Raw genomic sequence first — 25800 nt, 5'->3', positions numbered from 1 at the left:
ATGAGGAGAGCAGCCCCCACCAGCACTAATGACTATTTCTCACAAGGCATTTAAGGCACAAGGGAACAAATTTCCAACAGCAGGAAACTGGGAGGACAAAACAGTGCTCAGCCTCACCCCCATGCCCGTCTGACATTTTCACAGCCTGGGAGGAGGAGAAAGGGACACAGGGCTGAAAAAAGGCTCACTGGCTCTCACTGGCCAGGCCAAAGTAGGCAACAATGTCAACAATGCTGTATCTCAAAAGCAGTGTGCCATATCATTTCACTTCACTTCACAGAGACATGCTGCGTTTAAACTGGAAATACATGAAAGTATTCTCAAGAAGAAGGCAGTTGGTTAAGCTGTTGGTTAATTGTAATTTTTCTGAAGTTTTTATGGAGTTACTTAAAATCAACTCCTCCACATATCCTGCCCAAGCTGCTCTATCAGCGAGAAGTGAGCATGACATCAAGTCTTCTCTGCCAGTCACGAAATTGCTCTCTTAAATCCCCATGCTGGTGCGGAAAGAAGAGCTGGCTCCCAATTCTCTGAGAGCGGGCTCTCTGCTCTCTCCTTGCTGTCACAAGCCTTTAAGCCAACACTGTTTTTCCCTTTGGAGATGAAAGCATTCCTGCACCATGGGATAGGCTACTAAGCTCGCCTGGGGTGCTGCGAGGAGCTGACAGAAAGAGCCAAGCTTATCAACTGGTTATGTTTCCTCTTTCCCACTAAATTTGCTGTGAATTCACACATCAAACTCCGGCTGAAAAGCAGGGAATGTGCAAATCTGCAAAGCTTCACAGGATAGAGACCCAGACCCTAGAGATCAATGTACAGACAGCCACAAAATGCATTTTTAACAATACAACAACTCACAACTCTATGTCAAGTCCTCCCATTAGCAATCCAGTGAACACTTATTACAGTAGTTCCACTTAATCAAAATTAATATCTAATTCCGTATTTGCAGTTAAGACATTTCAAAGTGCAGAAGCTAGAGGCATTTTATGTGTGGGTGTGCCTTGTGACACTGACACCTCTGCTTTCATCTCTGCAAAATAGCATCCTGCAGCCTGTACTGGTTTTCATCCTTTTCTGTCTCCCAATGACTGTTTCTAGCCCATCAATCATATTTTAAGCTGACCCATTGTATCTTCGGCTTGAATCAACATTAATTCATGTCTCTTCTTTCTTCTTCTTTTGTTGGGCACTGCTAACTCCAAAATGGAGTATTCAGAAGCATCTTTTATACATTTAGCTATTTATGTTGATTGCGACATGGCCAATCAATCTCATGTGTACTGTATTTATCACTACACATTGCTGAACTAATAGAATTTCATTGTTTTGTTTTACTGGGACTAAACTTTGATGTTAAATGCTGCTTTTCCAGATATATGCCGTGAATGCGCATCTTCAAAGCATTAAAATAATTTTTAGGGTTTTGAAACAAAGTAACAGAAATTCTGCAAATATTCTCATTTTGCCCGTTTTATGCTTCCATTTTTATTTCTGGTGAGCAATACAGTATCTTTGTCTTTTGTTTGGTCATTAAATCCTGTATGCTGGTGAAGAAATCAGGTAGTACTTCTCAAGTGTGTTTGTATTATATCATAAAATTAAAAGGTGTGCAATGATCTCAGTATAAACTGTGTGAAAACCTAGTTGCTTATTTTATTTTTTCTTATTTGTAGACTTGTGTAATATAAGCTACAGACCTGGGGCTTCAAAAATATTCTGAATTTCTGATTAAAAAAATTTAACAAATGGTCACAAGAAAAAACTGAGCTACCACTTGCTGGAAGATGTGAAAACAATATATTGAACGAAGAAACTATTGAAAAACAGTCAGGATCTATGCATCCTTTATTTCACCAAAGGAGGTAGTTCTGAGGAACAACTGCAGCTTGGCTACAGTTTTTTTTCTTACAATGGAATCAGGGGTTGGTCATCTCCAAGCTAGATATATCTTTTAATCCAAAGTAGATGACTGATGCTGACACCTGCACCTCCTCGCCTCGGGATAGGTATATTTACACAAGGAAGTTTTTTAATCCCTTTCTGTAACACTTTTTATCCTGTTCTCCATTCTGTCACACCATGCCACTACATTCTCAGAGACTGTTTCTTTCAAAACAACCACTTTGAATGTCTGTGCTTTCCAGATTGTCCACCTCAGAAAGTAACTTGAAAACATTAGGTTTTTTTACTTTGCTCACTGGAACAAATCAACAGTAATCTCTCAATAGCTCATGCTTGACATGCAGCAGAATTATGGCCTTATTAGCAATATTTCCTACAATGGAAAGGGCCAGCACAGGCCATTTTATTATTTATAAACCCCTACTCTAATGAATTTCTTCTAGGCAGAATTAAAACGGCAAGTACTGTAAATACAAAATGAAAGGTAAAGTGAAAGCTGCTTCTAGGCTGACAACTCTAACCAGGACCTTTAAAAATACAGTGGAATGGAGTGAAAATCAATCGAACTTAAAAGTAGAAAAGTTTATTTGAGATTACAAATGTAGAAAGACTGCTGCAGAAAAATAAGCTCATAGCTCACAAAAACATAAAAAGGTTATAGCTGGAAAAGCAGGTGGGAAAACCTTTTTACAGAGGCATCATAGTGTATTCCAAAGCATGCTATTACGGCAAGTACAAAGAAACCTACAATGGTACAATAGTGCTGAAAGCTGCAAAGATGGTTTAAGAATACTACTCATTAAAGATCATGTTCATCAGATGTCTTCCCCATCAAAAGTAACTAGAGGGAAGCTTCTAGGTACCAAGATGCTGAAATCTTGGCTGTGCTATAAGTTACTATTGATTCAGTTTGCTTGAATTGTGTTTGCTCTTGAACTTTACATAAATGTTTGGATTAATAATCAGCCAATGTAAAGAAATTTGGTCATAACTATGCGATTTTATTTTTTTTAACATGAGATACCAGTAGATAATCTTAAAAAGGTAATAGTCCAGACTTCAAACAACAGAAACTAAATTAGATTCTAAATAGTAAAACTGCTCTAGTTCTTCGCAGTAAGCCAAAACCAGTCTTAAATCAACTTACCCTAAATGTTGACAGCTGCTAAAAATGCATTTCCAGAATTTGTTTTGCTCACAGATGCTTTCTAACTCTGCCTAAATACAGTGATTCTTTATAAGGATAAGCTCAGTTATGTATATTGGATAAGAATTATAAAAAATAATGTACAGTTTCTTTCCTGATTTCAAATTTAGATGCATAGAACATACCAGAGAGCCATTTTTGTTCATCAGACTATGATGGTTATCATCTGTTTAAGCCAGAAAAAGGCAATCTGGGGCTACTTAACAGGGACTACTTATTCTAAATGATACTACACTTCCTCATAAAATTTGTTTATATCTTTTGTGTAGTAAGCTATATATGATTTGTACTTTTTAATTATTGCAATTGCTTTCTCTTAAATGAAATTCATTATTTCATTCATTGTTTTAATACTACCAGTGACCATGAAATGCCAGCTCAATAAACAAACTGTAATTTTAGCATCATAAATCTCCCAAGGCCTAGTTTTGATGGCACGGTATCCTACTAAAATATTTATCATGTTAAATTCTGTTATTTCATTAAAAATGTTTTGTAGCTTCTAGTCAAATAGCATAGCATCTTGCTTATCAGAAACATGACGTCAGTTAATAAGCTTTGTTCAGCTCAGCTTCAGAGCTCTGTTTTAAGCCTCTAAAATAACCAAAATATTGTACTACCTTATCTGTTTAAATTTAAACCCAGTAATTCATAAGAGTGAATTCTAAGATCTTTTTGATATCCTGTATCATTATGCTGGGCAGTACAAGGCTCTAAAACAACACTGAGAACTGACTACAGATATTATTATCTAAGATCGTATTTTGTAAAATTGAAATGGAAGATCCTTCTGGTTTGCTAGGCAGTTCATTCACTGCATCCAGATATTTATCAAACCACTGTCTGTAAGTTGGTGAAAAAAGTGTATTCTGAGAACACTTTTTGACCTATGGTTTGCATCAACTGCTATTATAAACACATTTATAAAATCCAGGGCAGAAGTCTACTTACTACCTTACAATCAAGAAAATCTCTATTAAAAATGCATGGGGAGAAAAGGAAACATAGTTTCCTGCATGAAATCCACTTTGGCTTCAGTCACTTGATATTTGTTTGTTCTCTGTGTGCTGTACAAAGTTACTGAAGCACACAGAAATGACACTTTGCCCTTGGGTGCAATGGAATGACAGATTAAATGAGTAAATGGAAGACTTGGAGCTTCCTCCAAAGGGAAAAAATAAGATACTTAAAAATAAGATACTTAAATACTTTCAAAGCCATTTCAAGTGTCAGCTTTTCTTTAAGATCAAGAGAGTAATTATTTAGTGAACCAACTTGAGTATCTTAAAAAAGTAAGGATCATGAGGGAAATGGGTGGGACATGGAACTTGATTAGTTCACCCATGGCTGTGACTGCCTTCAAAACCACCTGATTTTAACCTAAAGCTACATGTGTCTTGCTTGTGTAAGGAAAGACAAGTTGCATCATCAGCTGATGCATCAGAATGCTTCTTTCTGTTGCATCACAGATGAAACCACTAACTGTGCTTCACCTCCAGAAACTAAATATTTTATAATACATTTTGATCTTTCACCATAACTTAAGGGACCCTTATAAAGCACAGTAAAAGAGTCAAATTTCAATTAAATCAGACTTCAGGCTCATACCAATTTACAATTTCTATAGGAATTAAAGACAAATTGCAATAGCTCAATACTAATACAGGGTTTTGTTGCAGTCAAACACCTACCTAATATTCACTAGCAATGGCACAGAGCAGAGACTCAACCTCTTATCCCAGAATTAAAGAACCTCCTTTGAGCAATTTTAACATTTCACAAGGGATGCTTTAAAACATCTGAGTGTTTCCCAGTTTCAATTATGTAATTTTTTCTGTTTTCTCTTAGGTTACATTTTATAGATATTTGTTACTGAAAAGGAATATTTCGTTCTGTTTTCAATTTATACATTACATGCCTTTCATCAAAACAAGTAACAAATTTAAACCCTTACCTCTGAGAATAAAGTGACAAACTCAAACTTAGGATGGATCAGAAATATTAACTTATTGAGCTCATTGATCAAATGAGCAAATTATAGAAATAGGTAAGCACCACTTGGATTGTAGTTTTCTGGTCTCATTTTAAGCAGCTATTTTGAAAGGGAAGCAGATAACATCAAGGTCAACAAGATTCATGCAAGAATTCACTTTATGTCTTTTGTACAGCACAAGAAAATTGAGAAATGGTCTCACTTTTAGTTGCCAGAAATTTTTCAGGTAATAGAAAGCATAGATATTGCAGCACTGTGAGCCAAATGTGAAAAAAACAACTTAAACTAAAGACAGAGAGAATAGCAGAAAGAAATCCTGAGACATTTCTTCACACAACTGATGTCCCACACTTAAAGAAAACTGGATCTTCAGTAGAAATATTAACATGAAACAACACTCCCAGAGCACTTATGAGATAATGGTAACAGCTCAGTCTTTCCAGACAAAAGCAAGAAGGAGCTGTGAGGATAGTTGAGGGTATATGTTAGGATATACATTTAATTCACATGCATTGAAAAATGCTGACACTTGTTAAGGACAATCCATAGCTAACCACAGACTTTCCTGAAGCAGTCAGGTTTGACCTCGCCTATGAAGAACAGCTGAGAGGGTTGGGGTTGTTCAGCAGGGCCTCTAGCGACAGGACAGGGGGCAACGGTTTTAAACTGAAACAGGGTAGATTTAGACTGGACATAAGGAAGAAATTTTTTACAATGAGCGTGGTGAGAACTGGAACATGTTGCCCAGAGAAGCTGTGGATGTGTCATCCCTGGAAGTGTTCAAGGTCAGGCTGGACAGGGCTTTGATCTAGTGAAAGATGTCCCTGCCCATAGCAGGTGGGGTTGGACTAGGTGATCTTTAAAGGTCCCTTCCAACTTAAACCATTCTAGGAATCTATGACGGTATGATAGTTCTCCTACCTTGAGACTAAATGGATGCCTCACTGAAGGCCTGGTACAGAGCTGCAGATGTGAAGTCAAAAGATGCTGATTTCTGAGGCACCAACACAACTACTAGGTTCCTGGGGGTGAGGTGTTTTTTGGGGTAGTGGTGACGATACAGGCTACATTGCTAAACTGCTTGCAGCTTGGATGTAATGGAGGTCTATCAAATCTGAAATAGCATAAAGAGGATCAACAGACAATGACTGGTTACTGTCTTTTCTGAATATGGGGAATCAGATTGAAGTAGCTGATAACAGGTACAAAACTGAAGTACTCTTGCACAATGTTGAAGATACTAAAAGCCCACACTGCTTCAATAGGTAACTAGGTACATCTGCAGAAGAAAGATCCATGATGGGCCATCCATATGAAATTTTGGGCTCACGAAGTCCCTAATCCTCAAACTATTAGAGGCTGGGAGAAGATTTTGGAGCAGTATCTCTCATTGTATGCTTTGCCCTAGTCCTATATCTTTCCCATGGTAGCCGCTATTCCTCATGGCTGAAGACAGGATATGGCATATGCAGTTAAATGGACTTTTAACCTGGTAAGATATGGTTGTCATTATATTCTTAGCAATGTCAAGCCACAGTTCCATCAGATTGAACTGTTCACTGTCAAACCCAGCTTAAAGACTTCCCAATCATACACACTCAATTCCTTGCAGGCTGTGTCACAGTGATGTCGACTTTTTGTTGCGATGAAACTGCTGCGTCTGCATGATGAAGTAGGCAGAAATTCCTTTACCTACTCCATTCTAGAACACCTTATATTATGAAACCATACCTTCAGAATTCACCAGCAACCAAAAGCCAAGGGTCAGGCACCAGGAAACTAGAGGAGAAGTGCAAATATGTGTCCTTGTACAGAAGTTAAAAAATAAACACATGGTGCACAGGACAGACAGAAAGGGCAGCGACGGCATTTCAGGCAAGGAAATTGCCTGCAGTTTGTTCTTCCTGCGTTCATAAAAATATGCTTTCTGTATCTTCTACGTTAAACAAAAGATCATTAAAGAGATTGTTAACTCTCATAATCCATTTCACCTGCAAGCAGAAGCAGCTTCGCAAGGGTCCAAATATTGGCCTGAGTAATTTTGCCATGAGGCAGCAGAACTTTTGAGAACATGAACAATGATTCAGATATGGTGTTCCATTAGAAGTAAGGCATTAAAAAAAAAAGTTAGTAATCATACAGTGATGCAAATAAATAAAAATAACTAAATAATCAGCATCTTTTTAATTTTCTCTTCTTCCTCCTCACTTTTAGACCTGTGGCTTTCAGTTGTTCTCAGTACTTCAAATCTTTCTGAGGAGAGTACAGTCCTTCATACAGTAAATAGCCTGCTGACAAGAAGTTTATTTTTCTTAGTGTTCCTTCCTAGACCTCCTTGGAGTTGTCTATTGACTGTGAGCATCTAAGGATCATAGGTTTAAAAAGTCTTGGAAAACATAAGACTGGTTGATTGACTTCCATCAGGCAGTGAATTATCAGGGATAGAAAACCAGCTAATACTACACAATTTATCTCAATTTATTTTGCTAAGATTTGACTTTGTCACTTTTCAGATTTGATGTTCAACTGCTGCTGGAAAAGCCCACAGGCAAAACAGAAGACACAATTCTGGCAGTCTTGTTTCATCACAATTATCTAATCAAATCTTTGTTCATTCATTCATCAGTATTTTTCATCTTATAATGAACACATTGCTAAAATAGTACACCCAGAAGCTTCCTCATCCTACCTGCTATAAAAAAAAATAAACCAAGATTATTGGTTTGAACTTTGTGTGTGTCATACTGAAAACTACAGTACAGTGAGGACAATGTAAGATTTCCGGTTCTTTACATAAGATTGACTAACTAGTCTATAAAATACCTATTTTAGAAAGGAGCTCCTAGCAAAGATTTCAAGCTTCAAAATATTGATATTTTTGGTCTGATATACAAAACATATCCTGCACATAAATACAATTTGGCCACAAGTGAATACCCTTGGAAATGCATGAGGTTATTATTTCTATCCTTAACAGAAGTATATAACCATCATGATCATATATATTGTTATAAGCTTTCTAGAAGAGACTTGCAGATTCAGAACCGTTACATGGGTGAAAAATTAAGAATGTTTCCCACCTCCAAGCACCAGACTCTAAGTGGGACACTAAACTCTGGATTTCAAAATGGCAAAAAATAAACATTGTGGGAGGATTATGATGCACTACTTGAAGAGTATAAAAAACTATATTAGCTACTGCAAGAAAAAAAAAGAATAATGCAAGATAATGGCTTGTCTTTGACAATCTTTGCAGCATGTTCTGTTATGAGCTTGCTACAAGTGCATTAACAGCATAGATACATCTGTTCAGCATGGAAATGACACTCACACAGGTAACAGAATTTGTTCCCATTCACATCAACTTGTGGGATAAGGTACAATTCACCAGAAGTACAGCATCAGTCTGACTCTAAGAAACCTACTGCATCAATAAGAACAAAAGCATTTTACTTTGATGTTCCCATAGGTCAGAATATAACACAGACACATGTGTTCTAGGATGTAAATTTTTGGTAAAAGCTTAATTCTAATATCACAGAGGATGCTTCCAGTGAATATACAGGTCTCCTAATTCTAACTTACAGTAGGTAACTTGAGAGGCTTTACTATATAGGAATTTTATTTTATGGTTTTTGGTGGAATCTGATAGTCTCTCTTTACTGTAATGATTAATTTGTGTACCGTTGTAGCTTTCAATACCTACCACTGCCTTAAAGATCCTTAAACATATCAACATAAAGTATTTCATATTTATTTCTTATACGCAGTATCATAAAGACATAAAAAGGGAAAACCAGAGCTAGCATAAAGAAATGAAAGGTATGAATCAAAGTGGTGATATGGGACATACGTTCCAGGAGAAGTGACTGAAGATACTAGACTGACCCCCCCAGAAATCGGTAATGTAAATATCATAACAGGGGAAAAGAAGATGTAAAAGAGTTTATGAACAGGGGAGGGATGAAGTGTAGGCCATCATCAGATCATACTCTTATGGTATCAGTGTTTTTCTAAACTAAAGGAAATTTGCCTGCAGCTTCATGTTCATAGAGCTTGACGGAAAGAAATCCAGTTCAGTTTCATAATGAGAACCCGGGGAAATAAAAAGAGATGAGTTCATTATTAAAACTTACAGCTACAGACAGGACCTCTGTCACACCACCTGCATTGCTGATTAGTAGAAGTGTGCCCTGGCCCAAAGAAAAATGCCTCAAGAAATGTTTACACTGCAGTGTTTGACAGAAAAATCTTGCAAAGATCCTTCTGAAAAAATGCTGCCACTAATTTAAGGAAAGTCAGCTTTTGCCCCTGCATAGGCCAGATCCAGGGTTCAACAGCAAGAGCTGGCATGAATTGAAAAAAACCAAAACCACCCCCAAAACTCCCTCACAAGCAGCAGAAACAAGATACTATCAAAATACATGTTCTCTCGTCACACTTTATACACTTTCGGAACAAGTAATGGTGCTGTGTCATACACACAAGTAGCTACTTTTGATGCCAGGACAGCACGTGTGCTTTCCAGAAGGCTTTGGGTCTGAGGAGACTTTGGGTCTGAGCAGGCTTTCTCTCTGCCTTGTGCACTCCCACGTTGCAGGTGGGGAGCACAATCCTCATTTTTGTCAGGACACTACATCAGTGCACTATAAGAGCACTTATGAGAGCTCTTATGGGGCATTTCCCTCAGTCAACCTCCAAGTGTTTCACTTCCATGTTACTTGCTGAGGAAAGGCAAGCTGACTTGCCCAGAGCTCATTCAGACCAACAAGAGCAGAGCAGCTAACAGGACAGTCTAAGGCGCCCTTTCTCTCCAAAAGAGTTGAGCTTCAGTCCCACACAACACTAGTTTTCAGGTGGGTCAGATCTACCAGGACAAAAGACATACCCACACATGTGGATGGAGGCAGACAGAGGTCAGCCACTACAAAATGAGATCTGTGTAGATCTGCTAACACAGTACTGATTTTCAGATAGGAAGGATGATGGGGAGGTAGGATACATCTCCTGAGCCCAGCCTGGCACCAGCAGGGCTCCTCATACCACAGCTTACAAGTACCAGCTGTGAGGCTCTGCTGTAATGATCCCTGCACCAGTCACCTAATATTTACTAGTATTTCTTTTACCACATGGGGGCCTCTATTTTTTATTTTCTAGGGGTAGAAAAGGAATTTGTAGGTAAAAAGCAGAAGCAGTAACAGTAAAAAATTAGCCATCAGAGTATTTTTAAATTTTCATAGAATTTGTAATTTCTGTCAAAATTTTTTGTCTTTCATTGCAAAACAAATGAAAATTATCTCAAAGTGGTTTTCAGTTTTGTGTTTTGAAACCAAACCACTTTAACCAAGTTTGGTTTTTTGTTTTTTATTTTTAGTTTTTCTTTTTCTCTATCATTTCTGCCAGCTGTACTGGTTAAGCATCTCAAGAGCAAGCACAAAACCACTCATAGTATTTAAAAGGTTTTCATTAGTATTTCTCAAAGTGTTTCTCATTGCAGTTTAAATTTATGTCATTAGTGCCAAGTCAACAGTACAACTGCATGGACAAAGAGGGCGATGGTAACTGTACTGTCTGACGGTCATTTTTTTTTTCCAGTGCAATGCAACATTTAAAACCTATTGTACTAAAGAAAAGGCAGTGTGAAAGGAGATGAGATTAAACCTGTAAAGACTAGATGCCTTTTTTCATAAATTGTAAGATCACAAGTAACATCTAACTGAGGCTCCAATGGATAGGTACTGAACAGCTTTCACCGCCCTTCCCTAAACCAGCTAGCCTTACAAAATACTGACTGTGGTTGAGGGATTCTGCCAAAAAGTTTCTGCTGAAGTTTTCACAGCCTTCAATCTTGATACACAACAATTAGAGATGTCTCAAAAAATCTTTGTATAAGTGAGGACGACCACTGAATTGTCTCCCTCTAGCACTTTTCCAAAATTCTGCATCTAAAGGCATACACCACAGAAGAGAGGAGTCAGTGACTGCTTGCATAAAGGAGTTTTTTTCTACATATGTAGCAGCAGCTGCCTATGGAGTGCTCAGGGGAACTAAAATCACCTGACTCCCTGCCTTTCCACATCTTCACTGGACTTACACCACATCAACTCCCTAGTCAAAGCCCCACTCCTCAGACTTAAATCAAGGGAGCAGTCAAAGGATCTGTGCTATTTGAATAAGAGTGGGAGTGCACTTGAAATTAGTGAATGTTTAAACTGAAGGAAACGGTGACAGTATAATAGCACTAAAAGGGACAGAAAGTGAAGAAATTATTTTGTAAAAATACTCAATATTAAGTATATAGGATTTTAGACTGCCACCCCAGTCCTTCCCCATACTGCCAAAACTCTTGGCCTGGAGCAACTGAACAAGATGCTCCAGGAAAGATGAAACACAACCTGAACAAATATTGGCATTACTAACAAGTAAGTTCAGTCACTTCTGGATCCAAGTATGATAAGGCACAGAAGAAAAGAGAGTATATGACTGTCCTTAAAAACTACAAGTTTCATAAGAGCACAAGACAATGTAATAAGGGAAAAAATAAGATGGTCTCTTAATACAGGTTTAGTGCCTATACAGTGCTTCGCTGACTATCAGTGATAACCTAGCAACCATCTAAGTTTTATGTGATAGAAGTTATATATATATTTTATGACAGAGGTAACTTTTGAGAAGGGATGTGAAGAATGATAAGATGCTTGGATGAAACATAGCACTCCAAACATACAGATATGTCATCTAACAGCAACTCCTCTTGTAAACTACAATATAAAACACAGTGTAAGGTAATACAAGGAACCCTTTAAATCAGTATAAGTCAACATTTATTGAAGCTTGCATAAAAGGCAGAGAGAAGTTAGACCATACTTGACTTCAGTTCTGGCAGCAGCAAGTAAGATGACCACAAAAACCTAAAGAGTCAGAACGAGAAATGAGACAAAATTGCCATGTGCTGAAGGAAGCAAATGATCCTGACAGATGAAAAACAAGAGATTTGTTTGCCTTTTAAAAATTTTGTATTAGTAACTGATATATTTTGGCCTCATATAGACTAAGAGGATTTGAAATATGTAACACCTGTTTGCATTATACAGATAAAGAAAATTTTATGTTAATAAAGATAGAAGAAGGGTTCTGCTCTGAGATGTTGCTCCCCCTACACTGTTAATGTAGATTCCCACTCTAGGTCCTTCACCAGCTTCATTGCTCTTCTTTGGACACACTCCAGCACCTTAATGTCTTTTGCATATAGGATGTAAGACTTCCCAATAGCTGGGCAACCAGCTGACTATCCTCAGTGTTCAAATTTAAGGTCCTGACTACAAATATAACTATTAAATAATAATAAAATCTATGGATTCATACTGCTGCTGTTGTATCAGTCTTTTTCAAATAGAAAAGATGCAAATTCCCTATTTGTGTTATTCTTTAATCATGTTACTGCATGCTTAATATTTAAACCAAAGGGTTTTTTATGTATTTCTGTGTGAAAATGTTGGGTTTTTTTACCGGGGCAGACTCCTTGAAATTCATAGATTTACAGATCAAGCCTGGAAGTTAATGCAGATGACATCTACAAGTACACTAATTTTATGTGACTCTCACATGAGAAAAATACATTTAATTATCGTAAATTCTATAACTATTTCTTTCATTTTCTTCCTTACCTTTCTAGCTCTCAGTCAGAAACAAACTGAATATTTGCACTGTGGGATTCATGTACCCTCCTGTCACAGGGATCCTTTTAAGAAACAATGTGAAAACATTAAGATTTCTACGAAGCCCAGGATTTCTTACACGTTTAGTGCCTCTGTTCCTTCTTTCTGACACACACTTATTTTCCGCCCCAGAAATATCAAAGACACACTAAATTTATCATGGCCTTCACCTACTCTTTGATGTTAAGCCATCCAAGTATAGAAAAAATGTACTGACATGGAATGACATTCATGCCTTAGCAGAATGGCAGCACAGGGCTTTTATAATGCCTAAGAAAGAGGGATTGGTACTTAAGAACAAATTTGCTTCATCCAGTGGCAATGAAGTACTAAACCATGGAGACTGACTATTTTAATAAATGCTCCTGACAAGGGCTTGTGTCAATCAATGTTCAGACCACATTACATTTGCTATGATCCCACCATTCTCCTTTTACATGAAGTTCTGGGGTTGTTTTCTCATTATTCCAGATATTAGGATCCTATGACCTCTGATTTTCTTTAGGAAATGGGCTGTCCCAATCTGTTTTCAGTTCGCAAAGATGCGTTACCAAGGAATAAGCACTCTATTGAATAATTGCCACCTAAGTTGTATTAACATGAACATTTAAAGTAACCTTTCTTATTTCATCCTCACACACTTACTGACTCAAACCAATTTTCTCTGTCCATATGTTAGTATGATCCACCTACCAATCTTGTTAAACAAGGCACTTCTTTAAAAATGGAAGTTGAGTGCCTACTGAGGACAAAAAGTTGTAAAACATATTGTTAATGAGGCAAGAAGTTTTCTTTCTTTTTTAGCTTTCCCAGTTCTCAGTCTACGGCAGTGTGGTATCACTCCCCCAACTCTATTTTCACTGTCTGTGTGTTCCAGATTATGTTCTATGCATAGTAATTTGAAGTTGCAGGGTAACATTACTAATTAATAATTACCCATCTTAGAAGTTATTATCTAATATTTTCATAATTCATTAATCACAACATAAGTTCTACTGTGACGTGGAAACAAAGTGGCTGTGCTTTGAAAAAGCTCTCTGATTACATCTGTATAAAACAAGACAGTCTGCTCGTATAAACTTTCTTGCTTATTAACTTGCATGACACATGCACAAACATTCTTGCTCTGCATGATTCAGTGACTCTGAATTTTAATAGTCCCTTTAGGTAGAACCACTGTAGAGAAACCAATTTAAGAAGCAAAATAAAAGTCAGTGAACAGTGGTAGAACTCAAGGAATTACAGCTGATACTTCAATTGAAGGATTTTCTCAGAAATATGCAATGTATGAAGACTGTATGCATTCAATCAAGAATGTATTCTTGATACAAAGTCTACAAAACATCTCCCCCAAATTAAAATAGTTATTATAAAATAACCTTGAAAGTATTTGTGAATTGAAGAACACTGACAAAACAATAGCAATTTACTTAGAATTACAATTGTTAGAAGGCTTTACCCTGCAAGTAAATGTTATCAAGCTGCCCTATTAATTCCATAAAGACCAGCAAAGAGTATCATAAATTGCATGAAACAGTTAAAAGCAGGTTCTTATCTTCACTGGAAATGGAGCAGCCAAACAATAAATGTCATATCTTTAATCCTTAATCTGATAGAAAGCCAGTATTAAAAGGGTCTGCGTGACTCTTACTCTGCATTCAGTTTATTCACTGTAGTTATCCAGTAATTATTTTTACTTGAAAATTTTTGTCTTTTATAAACACATTCTATAAGTATGCATTTAACTTGGGACTTGTGAAAGGGCTAAATATAGTGGCAGGCATGTTGCCTGGCTGCCTGTTGCAGAAGTGTGACATTTGGTATCCAAACTCCGATAATATTGAAAATAGGAAGGAGAGAATGGATTAGAAAGGATTAGGCACTGCAACATATATAGAACACTATACATAATATACTTGTATACATTACAAGTACACTTTATATAATGTCTGTAAATCCTTTTTCCTTGCCTTTCTGCCAATTAGGAGTTCACAAAAATAATCTGCGCTTGAGTTGTTCTTCAAAAATGGATACAAACAAAATAAATAACAAGTTAAAAATGAAAAAGTAGGATGCCTTTACCTACGCACAAATGATTATTTTGGGATGGTTGGTCAAGAATTATAGTAGTTATTAAGTGTGGGCACAAACTGCTGTGATGTCCTGGTTCTAGGCCCAAATTATAAGTTGTTCTGTATTGTGTAATAATGCATGACAGCTTTGGTATGTTATCACATAGGTTTTACTTTACAATGGAAACAGAAAAAGCACCATTAAGAAAAATCCCAGTATAAAAATACTAATAATGAAATCCTAAATCTACAGAATGTATTTTCCAAGACAGAGGTAAATTTCTCCGTGACAATGGTATAACACCTTGCATGAACATTTGCATGCCTCAGTTTTTCTAGTATGAAAGTCCAGAAAAAAAGGAATTTTCTAAGTGCAAGCAGAGCAAACTTCACACCCCACCACAGCTTCCTCCCCAGCTCCCTGCAGATCCATCCCAAGGCCTATGAAGTTCCAGTTCTCTTTAATATCTTTATCAATGATCTGGATGAGGGGATCGAATGCACCCTCAGTAAGTTTGCCAATGACACCAAGTTGGGAGGGAAGGTTGATCTGCTCAAGGGCAGGAAGGCTCTACAGAGGCATCTGGACAGGCTGGATCAATGGGCCGAGGCCAACTCTATGAGGTTCAACAAGGCCAAGTGCTGGGTCCTGCACTTGGGTCACAGCAACCCCATGCAGCGCTACAGGCTTGGGGAAGAGTGGCTGGAAAGCTGCCCGGCAGAGAAAGACCTGGGGGTGCTGGTTGACCACTGGCTGAATATGAGCCAGCAGTGTGCCCAGGTGGCCAAGAAGGCCAATCGCATCCTGGCCTGTATCAGAAATAGTGTGGCCAGCAGGAGCAGGGGAGTGATCGTTCCCTTGTACTTGGCACTGGTGAGGCCACACCTCGAGTACTGTGTTCAGTTTTGGGCCCCTCACTACAGGAAAGACATTGAGGTGCTGGAGCGTGTCCAGAGAAGGGCAACAAAGCTGGTGAGGGGCCTTGAGCACAAGTCTTATGAGGAGCGGCTGAGGGAACTGGGGTTGTTTAGTCTGGAGAAAAGGAGGCTGAGGGGAGACCTTATCGCTCTCTACAACTACCTGAAAGGAGGTTGTAGTGAGGTGGGTGCTGGTCTCTTCTATCAAGTAATTAGTGATAGGATGAGAAGAAATGGCCTCAAGTTGCACCAGGGGAGGTTTAGATTGGATATTAGAAAAAATTTCTTTACTGAAAAGGTTGTCAGGCATTGGAACAGGCTGCCCAGGGAAGTGGTTGAGTCACCATCCCTGGAAGTATTAAAAAACCACATAGATGTGGCACTTTAGGACATGGTTTAGAGGGCATGGTGGTGTTGGGTTGACAGTTGGACTCGATGATCTTAAAGGTCTTTTCCAACTAAAACGATTCTATGATTCTATGAAGCACTTACGCCCCACTTCAGCTGTAATTTGAATAATGTATTCTGTCAAGTTACGCAGTTTTCAGAACAAATCATACATCATGTATTTGGTAGTAATATTTCCTAGTGGACATTAAAGTGGTCTGCAAACTCACAGTTAGTTACACAAATACTATGAAAAATGCATATAACAGTTTTTCAGTCTGAGATTACATATCAGTAATGTAAAAGGGGAAAGTATGAATTATTTCATTTTAATAATTAAAAGAGGGATGATTACAGACAACCAGAAGCGCATACCCTGCCTTGTAGCTTCTAATATTCTGGGTTAAGAAACAGTTCGTTACACTTCTGAAAACTGCTGGACTTGTACTTCTGTACAGTAAGTTGTATTTTATGAAGGGTATTTAAAAAATACCTGGGAGTTCTCCCCCCACCCCCCTGAAGTCCAGCTATTCCTCTATTATAACTAGACTTCCTCTTGCTAAACAGGAAACGTGGGTTTCCATTTAAAAATCTGTTTTCTTGCATAAATAGGCAACCCTGAATTCTATTACATAACAGGCTGAATCAATGGCAAATGCTTTAGTCTTCGACAAACCCATTTCTCCTGTCCCTATAATTGAGTCCAGGCGACTTTCTTGCTGTTAGGTCTGGCTACAGGATAAATTTCATAACCTAGACAATCCTTTTCTAGGGGAAGAATCATCCCTACTGGGATGAAGTGAAAAGCAAGTAGAAAAAAGCGTTTGCTGCTAGACACAAGCAGTTCAAGAAAGCTCTCCTGCAAACGGGAAGGGCTGGGCTGGGGTGACTGGTAGTACTTAGTCCATACTCCTTAACTCTGGAAAAGGCAGGAGGATGGAAAGGAGAAAGAATGCAGAACAGGTAAATATTTTAGAGGCTTTCAGGCCAAGGGGAAAGTACATAAATAAAATGCCTACCAAAAGCAGTTCTCAAAAGCAGAAAAAACACACTGGGGAGATACCTCATTGGAGAAAAACCCTGTTGCTTAAACCACATGGAGGAGAAAGAAAACATTTCAAGAATACTTTCTAGATGTTGGCATTTAATGTCACAAACCAGGGTTCACAAATGTACATCAGATACTGAAGTGCAATCCTTCTAGTACTTCACATGGACTAAAAAATTTTTGAGAAATATGACTGCCTGTTGAAAAAAATTAATACATTCTTAATAAAGTTTCTATTATAAAGAACATCCAGTGTATAAAATACAGATGCTGCAGGTCTGATTGGTTTTTTTTAGCTTGTGTTTTGAGAACAATCAAAGGGAATGAAAGACAGGTTTCTCTTACTAAACAGGACCGCTTTCAGGTGGTTTCTTGTGCTGTTGTATTTCTTTATTCATTCAGGAATATGTGGATGACAAAATTATATATTGTAACTCATATTGGAAAGCCACACACAACCAGAAGTAAATTCTGGGCTTAACCAAATGTTCTCCTTTCAGCTGCTCTGCAAAAAAGGTCTGTTATTAAATAACAGTGATTTAAAATACTTCCAGTGGGATTAACCTTTTAAAAAATCAGTCGCCTAGTCTCAGCTCTTTGCCAGTGGTTCCTCTAGAGCTGGAGAGAGAGAAGCACATCTGGAGCTGGGTGGGGTGGGTGGAGGGTGTAATCTGTCCTCATCGTTTAGGGATTTGGTCAAAAACATTCTTTGTTGGTGCTATTTCAACCGCCTAAAGACAGACCCTAGACAACTATCTTAGACTAAACCAGTAACTTCAGATTGGTCACCTCAGGTGAGATGTACTCTTCCATAGCACCCTGACTAATGCCACTTGTGGGAAGCATTTGAGCATGAGAATTGAGAATGAAAAGTAAAATATGAAACTTATTAAAGAGCATCCATAATGCAGCAAAATAAACTTGTGACTGATATTAAATGGTCATTTCAGAATTGGTGCAATAGGTAATATCATCATGTTTTAACAAAAAAAAAATTCATTTATAGGAAAAGCTAAAGATGATATGCATTGAAGAAAAATGTTTATTTGTAGATGTGATTATTATAGTCCCATCAACTACAATATCTGGGTAGCTGTACATAATTTAAATTGCAAAATAAATAACACGATGCTATGCTAAGAAATAACATTCATCAATTACATTGTTGGTTTTTCTAGCCCAATTTAACACTCATTCATGCTTAGATAAATAGCTGATCCTTGGCTGACCAATGGATAATAGTTTCTGAGCTAACAACCTTCCCAGTGAGTACACACCTCTGCCAGCCTTTATACCACACCCTCAAGCAGAAGTTCAGCTATTAAAGTTGAAAACAAAAATTACAACATTAGCATTGACACAAGATATTTGTGGGTTAAGTGATGATGGTAGGTGAGAATTAATGGTGCTCAGCAACAGATTTATTTCCTGGAGAATCCCACTCACTGTAGAACAAGCTCTCTTTGGCTTTATCAAATAAAAGACTTCCTCAGCTGTGAGCCAACAGTAACAGCATGGGAGACAAGCGTGCCAACAGGAATCAGCCATAGCAGAAACACTGTATTAGCTGGGTCTTGTGAAACACCTGGATTTAATGGCATCAGTGGCATCAAAGGCTGTTAGTAGCCCACTAGGTCTTCCCTGTGCCCTGGAGAGTAACTAGTGCAAATCCAAGTCCATTTCCCAGAGGTGTTTCAAACACCATGGACTCTCATCTTCCCTGATAGCAAAGAGACACTGATCACTCAAGCACCAGCTCTGTTGTCCACAAAACTGCCTTCCTGAGACACTACCTGCCCTCTAAAATTGCCATAAACAATACATCTCCTCTTGGAGATCCCTCCACTTTCAGGACCCTCCTCCGATCACTCCTCATACTAGAGGAATATGGAGAAAACTAACTGCTTAATGCGTGTCAGGATATCAGGTACTATGATGATGACCAGAACAGGAAAGTATGATTAACAGATTAAATAGGTTCTGCACAAAAATAATGCCTTCTTTTCCTAGCTATAAAAAGGTAGATTTTTTTATGATTAAAAAAAGAAATATATATCAATATAGCTAAAGATATTTGGGGATCTAAATAATATTTATTCAGACTGGGATATGAAAGTCCCAGCTTCACAGACTTTTGGGGGGTCAGGAGGATTACTAAAAACTGCAGGGCAAACTGTTGAAGGGATTAAGAGAATTCATATAAGTTTAATCAGGATTTTCCAGAGTAATATTTGATATATAAATAATTCAAGTTTGAAAAATATGCCACAAATTTGTACTCTGTTTTCCTGAAAGAAGACAACAAAGCATTCATGCCTCATACATCTTCCCTTGTTTTAGTACTGCTGTAGCTATGAATAAGATGTTAAGTTAATATTATGCATTTAGAAGGATAACCAAAACTAGTAATATTTCAAAGTAAAAATTTTCTCCTCCTTTTGTACAGAGGTCCAACTCCTCTACGGATGGCATTTCATTTTGTAAAGTTAAAAAAGAACACTATATCACATCTCTGTAAAAAGCAAAGCATTAAATTTATTCAAGATTTCCTCATAGAAAATAAATAGGTTTTCATTTCTCAAATATACATGAAATGAACACAGTCTGATAGACTGTGTGGCAGCACAAATTATCAGTAACTGTAACAATACAAATTATTCCACCCATCCTTTTCAATCATTCAAACCAAGAAGGATATCTGATAAAGTATCAAAATTGTTATGAAGAACCACAACATAATGATATTTTGCATATAATTAGTACATCAAATGGAACTGCATTGGAGACAGAACAGCTGTAATACAGGAAAGTAGTGAGCTACCAATTCAATAAACTGCATTCATCATTCTTAAATTGTTTTACCATTTGGATTTTAATTACAAATCAAGCACCTAATCTAAGATGAAATGAGATAATTCAATTTATGCCAGGTATGTGTTTCAGAAAGTAATCCATCTAACATTGTAGAAAGAGGAAGAAAAAGGTTTTCTTTTAGTTCATTATGATTAATTTGTTTAAATATGAGGAAACCACTGAGAAAATAAATACAATCAAAATAAAATAGCCATACAGAGCTGCACATATAATGAAAGCTACTTAATATAGGAAACATTTGATTTAGAATTTAAGAGGTAAAAAGTATTGGTATTATTGGTTTTTTTCTTGTTCCCTGACAGCTAACCAATTACTCAGAGAAGACATGCTACAAGCACACAATCTTACCATAATACCATGTGCAGTAAAGATTAGTAATTGAAAATAAAAAACCCACCATGTTGTTGAAGGCTACAATAGTCAGGCAGGGCAGGATGAATAAATTCTTGTAGTAGAAGGATATCAGGATGCAGCAATTATTTTCTATTTTCTCAGATACTCAGGTTATTGATATCTCAACAAGAGATCAATTCATCAGCCAAACAGTCTCAAGGTATTAATTTGTCTAACCCTAAACCAGATGCTCTGTTAAATAAGGTAATTTCTAAAACTATGCTGTGTTATATCTGGTTCTGTCATGCTTTCCCCACAGCATGTGCTTCTCTGCTTATTGTTGCTCTAAGACACTAAGTCTTGTCATGATACTTTAAGAAATCTGACGGGTGTCACCAAGTATGAAAGAGTCAAAGCCAGATCAGAAATCTTGCTGCAGGACAAAGTTCATCCTTGTTACAAATTTCCACTGAAAAAAGAATGATCCTACAATGGTTCAATAGCATCTGCATGGAGGTGCTGGTTTTTATATCATAGCTCACTTATTTCTGGTGAATTAAAATAGCTACATCTCCTACAAAGTTGCTTAGATGTATCTCTTCTTGTATTGGATTGCTCCTATCTTAAATCTAAGAAGCTCTATAGTTACTTAAAATCATATTTCAACCCAGTGGTGTTATTTCTTTCTTGATGTCATACGGACCGCCTTCAGTCCTGGCTAGTATTATTTTGCTTTTGGACAGATTCCACATCACATATTAAAGAAAATATGTTTTGACCTAATCAGTCCAATTTGTACCTCCTGGGACTGCTAGGTTGCCTCATCTCCTTGAACACACTTTCTGAGTTACATTTTCAAATTGGACAGAAAGAAAGAAAAAATTACATTTATTTGTTAGTTATTTTTACAAAATGCGTTAGGAAACTAGACATAAATATATGCATAAATACACATATATAATGTAATGTAAAGAAATGCGATATAATAATTACATGACTTATTCTGTGCAAGCATTTCTCAGACTTATTTAGCCAAATCAAGAAGTGAACTTGGTTCATCATAAGGCAGCACAACTCAATTTTTAGTGTGTTCAAACCTAATTTTAACAGGGTCTATCCATCAGGAAGCAGTGCATCCTCCAGACCAGAGGGCATCTTCATGCAGTGCTTTGAAGCTAAAATCACAACAGCCTTACAGGAAGGCATGACACTTCTCTGAGGGATGGGAGCAAATTAGAGTATATCATTTGAATAGCTGCATTATAAAGCCATTGAAGTGAACAAGGATGTATATTACTTTTTGGCTCACTTACAGAAACCAAAAATCCCAAACTGCTAACATCTGCATTTTCATGTTCTCAGTCACTAACATAAAACAATCAACTGCTTGGACCTGGGCACCTTCAACTCAAGTACCCGGCTGCAATGCCTTGATCTTGAAATGTAATATATTTTAAAATTGGCTTACACTTAATTCTTTTTCCAGCGCTGCACATTATAGTAGCTGCTTTTTAGTTTGAACCTTTATAAGCTGCACAAAGAAATCACACAGCAGTTGTCATCAATAATTTGTCTGAAATATATATTGCTTCATCTCCTTGTTGGACTTGATAGACCACATGGAAGATCTACATGATAACGATGAGAAATGCAACAATCTCATTAGGACAATTTTTATTCTAATAATGATATATAGTTCATAAAGATGACAAATAGCTTTTATATACTGATACAGCCCCAACAACCTAATATTATAACCTTGTTGTCACACTGATGTCTTGGATAAACAGATTTCCAAAATATCTATGATACAACAACCACTACATAAGCACTTATTTCTCTTTATACTTTATATCCAATTCAATTCACTTTTATACAAATTATAAGCATTTATACCCTGAGGTTTTTTTACACTGGGCTGACATAAGCCTGTTTTCTTATGCAACAAAAAGCAAGTTTAAAAAAAACTGTTGAGCAAGACACACAAGTTATAATTTTATTATTAATAACCACAATCAGACTATTCATTTTCCACATTCATTTTTTCCATGTTGTTAATTTGTGCTTTCTTGCAAAAAAACCAAAAAAAATTCAAGAAAAAACCCCCTAAAACCTCAATGTTCCAGGTTACTGCTTTATACTTAGTATTTATCAGGCAGAATCTGGATTTCTAGAGCCTCACAAAACTCAGCTTTGTAAGTGAACAAAACTCAGGACAGAATCCAGCTCTGATTCAAGGGACACAGTGATCTTCCTCACCCATAGGTGAGCTTTACTTTGCTCTCCATGAGCATCCTATTTCAGATGCCTATCTCTGAAAAGTAATACTAGGAAATTGGCTTGCAAATAGTACTTGTACTGATTACAGATACGGTTTACAGGACGGGTGGCTTTTAGCTATGCAGACCCTAGGCAGTGAAACGTAAAAAAGAAAGAAAATAGATCATTTCTGCAGTAAGGGCTGCAGTGTCCAATGACAGCGAAATTACTGCTTGTACTGGTGCGTAACTGGGTGTTTAATATGTCTGTGTAGCCTCTAATTCAATGTAACTCTCACAGAGGTAAAAATTGAGCCAACCAGACTCACTCATTTAAGATCAAAGTTTTCCTGGTGAGAGACAATGGTCTGAAGTGAATTCTTTATATAGACAACATTACAGAAAACCAAGAAATGCTTAGCTAATATCTCTATCTAGTCATATTTCAGGGCCTCCTCTGGTCTACACACTTAGATCACAGAAGGAGGTCCTGAAACATGACTGACCATTTCTGCTTTGGCAATCAAATCAGCTGCTGAAAGCCTAACAGAAACAAAGCTGTTGCTCAGCTGCTCCATGCCATCTATGTACACCAGCCTGGTCTTTCAGTCTTTTCCCTACCAGCAGCAGAAGAATGGAAGCGAAATAGCATCCTACTACTGTAACAGGAGTGAATCACAGTCATCTTATTAAACAGATGGAGTGTAAGTACTTTAACAGCAAGCTCAAGCGGTTCCTATTAGGTCAGGATATTTTTTAGCTATTCTCATGTACAAATAAAGAAACATACTGACTCTGTGAACAAAAGAGGCCACTGGGACAATACAGTCTAACCTGCTGTGTAATATCAAACACCATCTCGTACTACTCCACAGCGCCTTCGATCAAGTGCCATTTGTGAATCAAAAGTAGCATACTGCTTTTAGCTTTGCTGCTTTTCTAGAGGAACCCAAGAGATCTTGGTGAATGTAATGAGTACATTTCAAGGATGTTTGAACATCTAATTCCCTAAATTGCTTCAGCAATCCTACCCTTAATTCCAAATGAAATCTTTTAAGTTACAAGAATCCACAACAATTCTTGGTAAGTTGTTCCAATGTGTATTTACATCTGCGTAAAAATATGCACTTTGCTTCCATTTCTAGGTTTAACTTCCATGTAATTGATCTTTTTTGTCATCACTTGTGAGTCTCAGAAGTTCAGTATTTTGTTGCCTTCCACAGTGAGAAAATAATTTTCTGACTCCCCCCTTGAATACTGAACCAAACCAGCCATTATTTTTAGTGTCATTTGACCCAGTCTTGTGGCTTCTCCTAAAGTCTCTCCAGTTTTCAACTTTTCCAAATGTGAGTACCCTAATGAAGTATGTCCTGGAGTGCCCATATCTGGAATAGAAAGGTGACCCTCTTGTACTCGTAAGCCCAAGTAGTGCATTAACCTGCCACTTGCAGAATCCTGTTACAGCTGGTAACATACCACACCCTCAAAAACCTTTTCAGAATTTTGATATAGGGGATCACATCCCCATTTTGTATTCCTTCATTCTTGTACTGCCTAATTGTTAACCATAATATTTGTCTATATTTATATCAATATAGGACATACAGAATGATGCTTTACATACAAACTCACCCAAAATGTCTAAGCAACTCATCCTCCTCAGTATCTATCACTTCACCAATTTTTGAACTATTTCCAGACTTTACTTTTGATGATTTTATATTTTCTTCCACTCCTTGAAATTGTCCTGATTTCCAGGATGTGCAAGATCTGAATTTTAGTTGTTGAAAGAACTTACTAGCCAGCTCATAAAACTTAGGTACAATTTACTTCATTGTGCTGATTTCATAACACGCTGAAATATTTCTTCCTACTTTTAAAATAAAAACAGTAAGATGAGTGTTTGCAGGAAATTTCTAGCCTACTTAAGCTTCATCAATGTGCTCAGATAAATTCATGCTTTAAAAGCAAAGGCAATTCAGAAAGCTTCAGTAATATACATGATTATACATTTTGTTCTTGATGAATGACACTTTGTTAAACCATTTTCCTTGTTATTTTTCTTTGGGCTTGAGAACATAGTCACTGCATCCAACCATGACCTGTGGTCTCTCTTGAGGATTCATGTTCTGAATACCAGAATTCTTTGCCGTGTCCCTACTGTGACCCACTGCTGTCCTGCCCCTTCCCCAAATTATTAGCCAGCTTTTTAAACTGTGCCTGCAGCATGTAGAAAGAAGCTAAAAGAGCTGGCAGGAAAGGGCAACAAAACAAAGGATAAGTAGAAACTATACAATAGAAATCAAACAGATTGCAGAAACAGTTTAAAATAATAACCATATTGCAGAGAGAGTTTCACATAAAATAAGGCTTTCAGAAGAACATAATTTTGTATTACCCAGTGAGTTGGAAGAGGTTACTAATATATCTTGGCCAGACTTTCACTATTCAGTAAGGACAAATTTATCTTTTTATTTTGCACACTGCAGGTTCCATCCCTGCAACACTGAACTATAAAGATTAGCTGAATCAGATTTTTTATGATGTTATTGCTTTAGTTGTTATAATCATATAAAAATATAAAGACAGACCACATAAGGACAGATGTGCTTCCTATACTCCTTCCAGTGTGAGGATACACATGGAGCCCCTGATTCCATGAATCCATCAGGAGGTGGTGAGATATTTATCATTATGTCTATGTCTGCTTATGATGTGCAATGCAAACCTAAAAAAGACATCTCTGTCTGCATCAGCAGCCTAAAACCAGTGCCAGTTCCATAGATCAGTTTGTTTCTAAGGTAGGTGAATTATTTCAGGGATATTTTATACCATGGGAGTAAATAGGATTTCCCACTGGGCTGAATTTGAAATTTTTTAGTGGAAGAGAATGACAGGAATACAAGAAATACTCCTTTTCTCAGAGTTAATGGTGTTAGTACTTCTGACCCACCATACAAGCTTCTTACAGGCGTCCACTTCCAATAGCGTGCACTTACAAAAATGGCCATGCTGGGTGAATTCAAAGGCCCATTGAGCCACTATCATAAACAACAGTGGAAAGAGGTGCTCAAAGAAGAGTATAGA

The 25800-nt window shown here is 37.3% G+C and overlaps 1 protein-coding gene across 5 annotated transcripts in view; it reads right to left on the bottom strand.

Moving 5' to 3' along the window:
• Positions 1-25800, bottom strand: part of DLGAP1 (DLG associated protein 1) — a 429128-nt gene that overhangs the window by 233553 nt on the left and 169775 nt on the right. Inside the window, exon 1 of one of the 5 annotated variants that reach the window (XM_052788103.1) lies at positions 20520-20682. The exons of the other annotated variants lie outside the window; for them this stretch is intronic. The gene's annotated coding sequence lies outside the window, so the exon portion shown is untranslated. Of the gene's footprint in view, positions 1-20519; positions 20683-25800 lie in introns of those variants that run through there. 5 annotated transcript variants of the gene reach the window in all.

Source organism: Harpia harpyja, chromosome 5, assembly GCF_026419915.1.
Source record: "Harpia harpyja isolate bHarHar1 chromosome 5, bHarHar1 primary haplotype, whole genome shotgun sequence".
Taxonomy (NCBI): domain Eukaryota; kingdom Metazoa; phylum Chordata; class Aves; order Accipitriformes; family Accipitridae; genus Harpia; species Harpia harpyja.
Note: the sequence above shows the minus strand (reverse complement) of the source record. Positions and strands in the feature narration are given on the sequence as shown.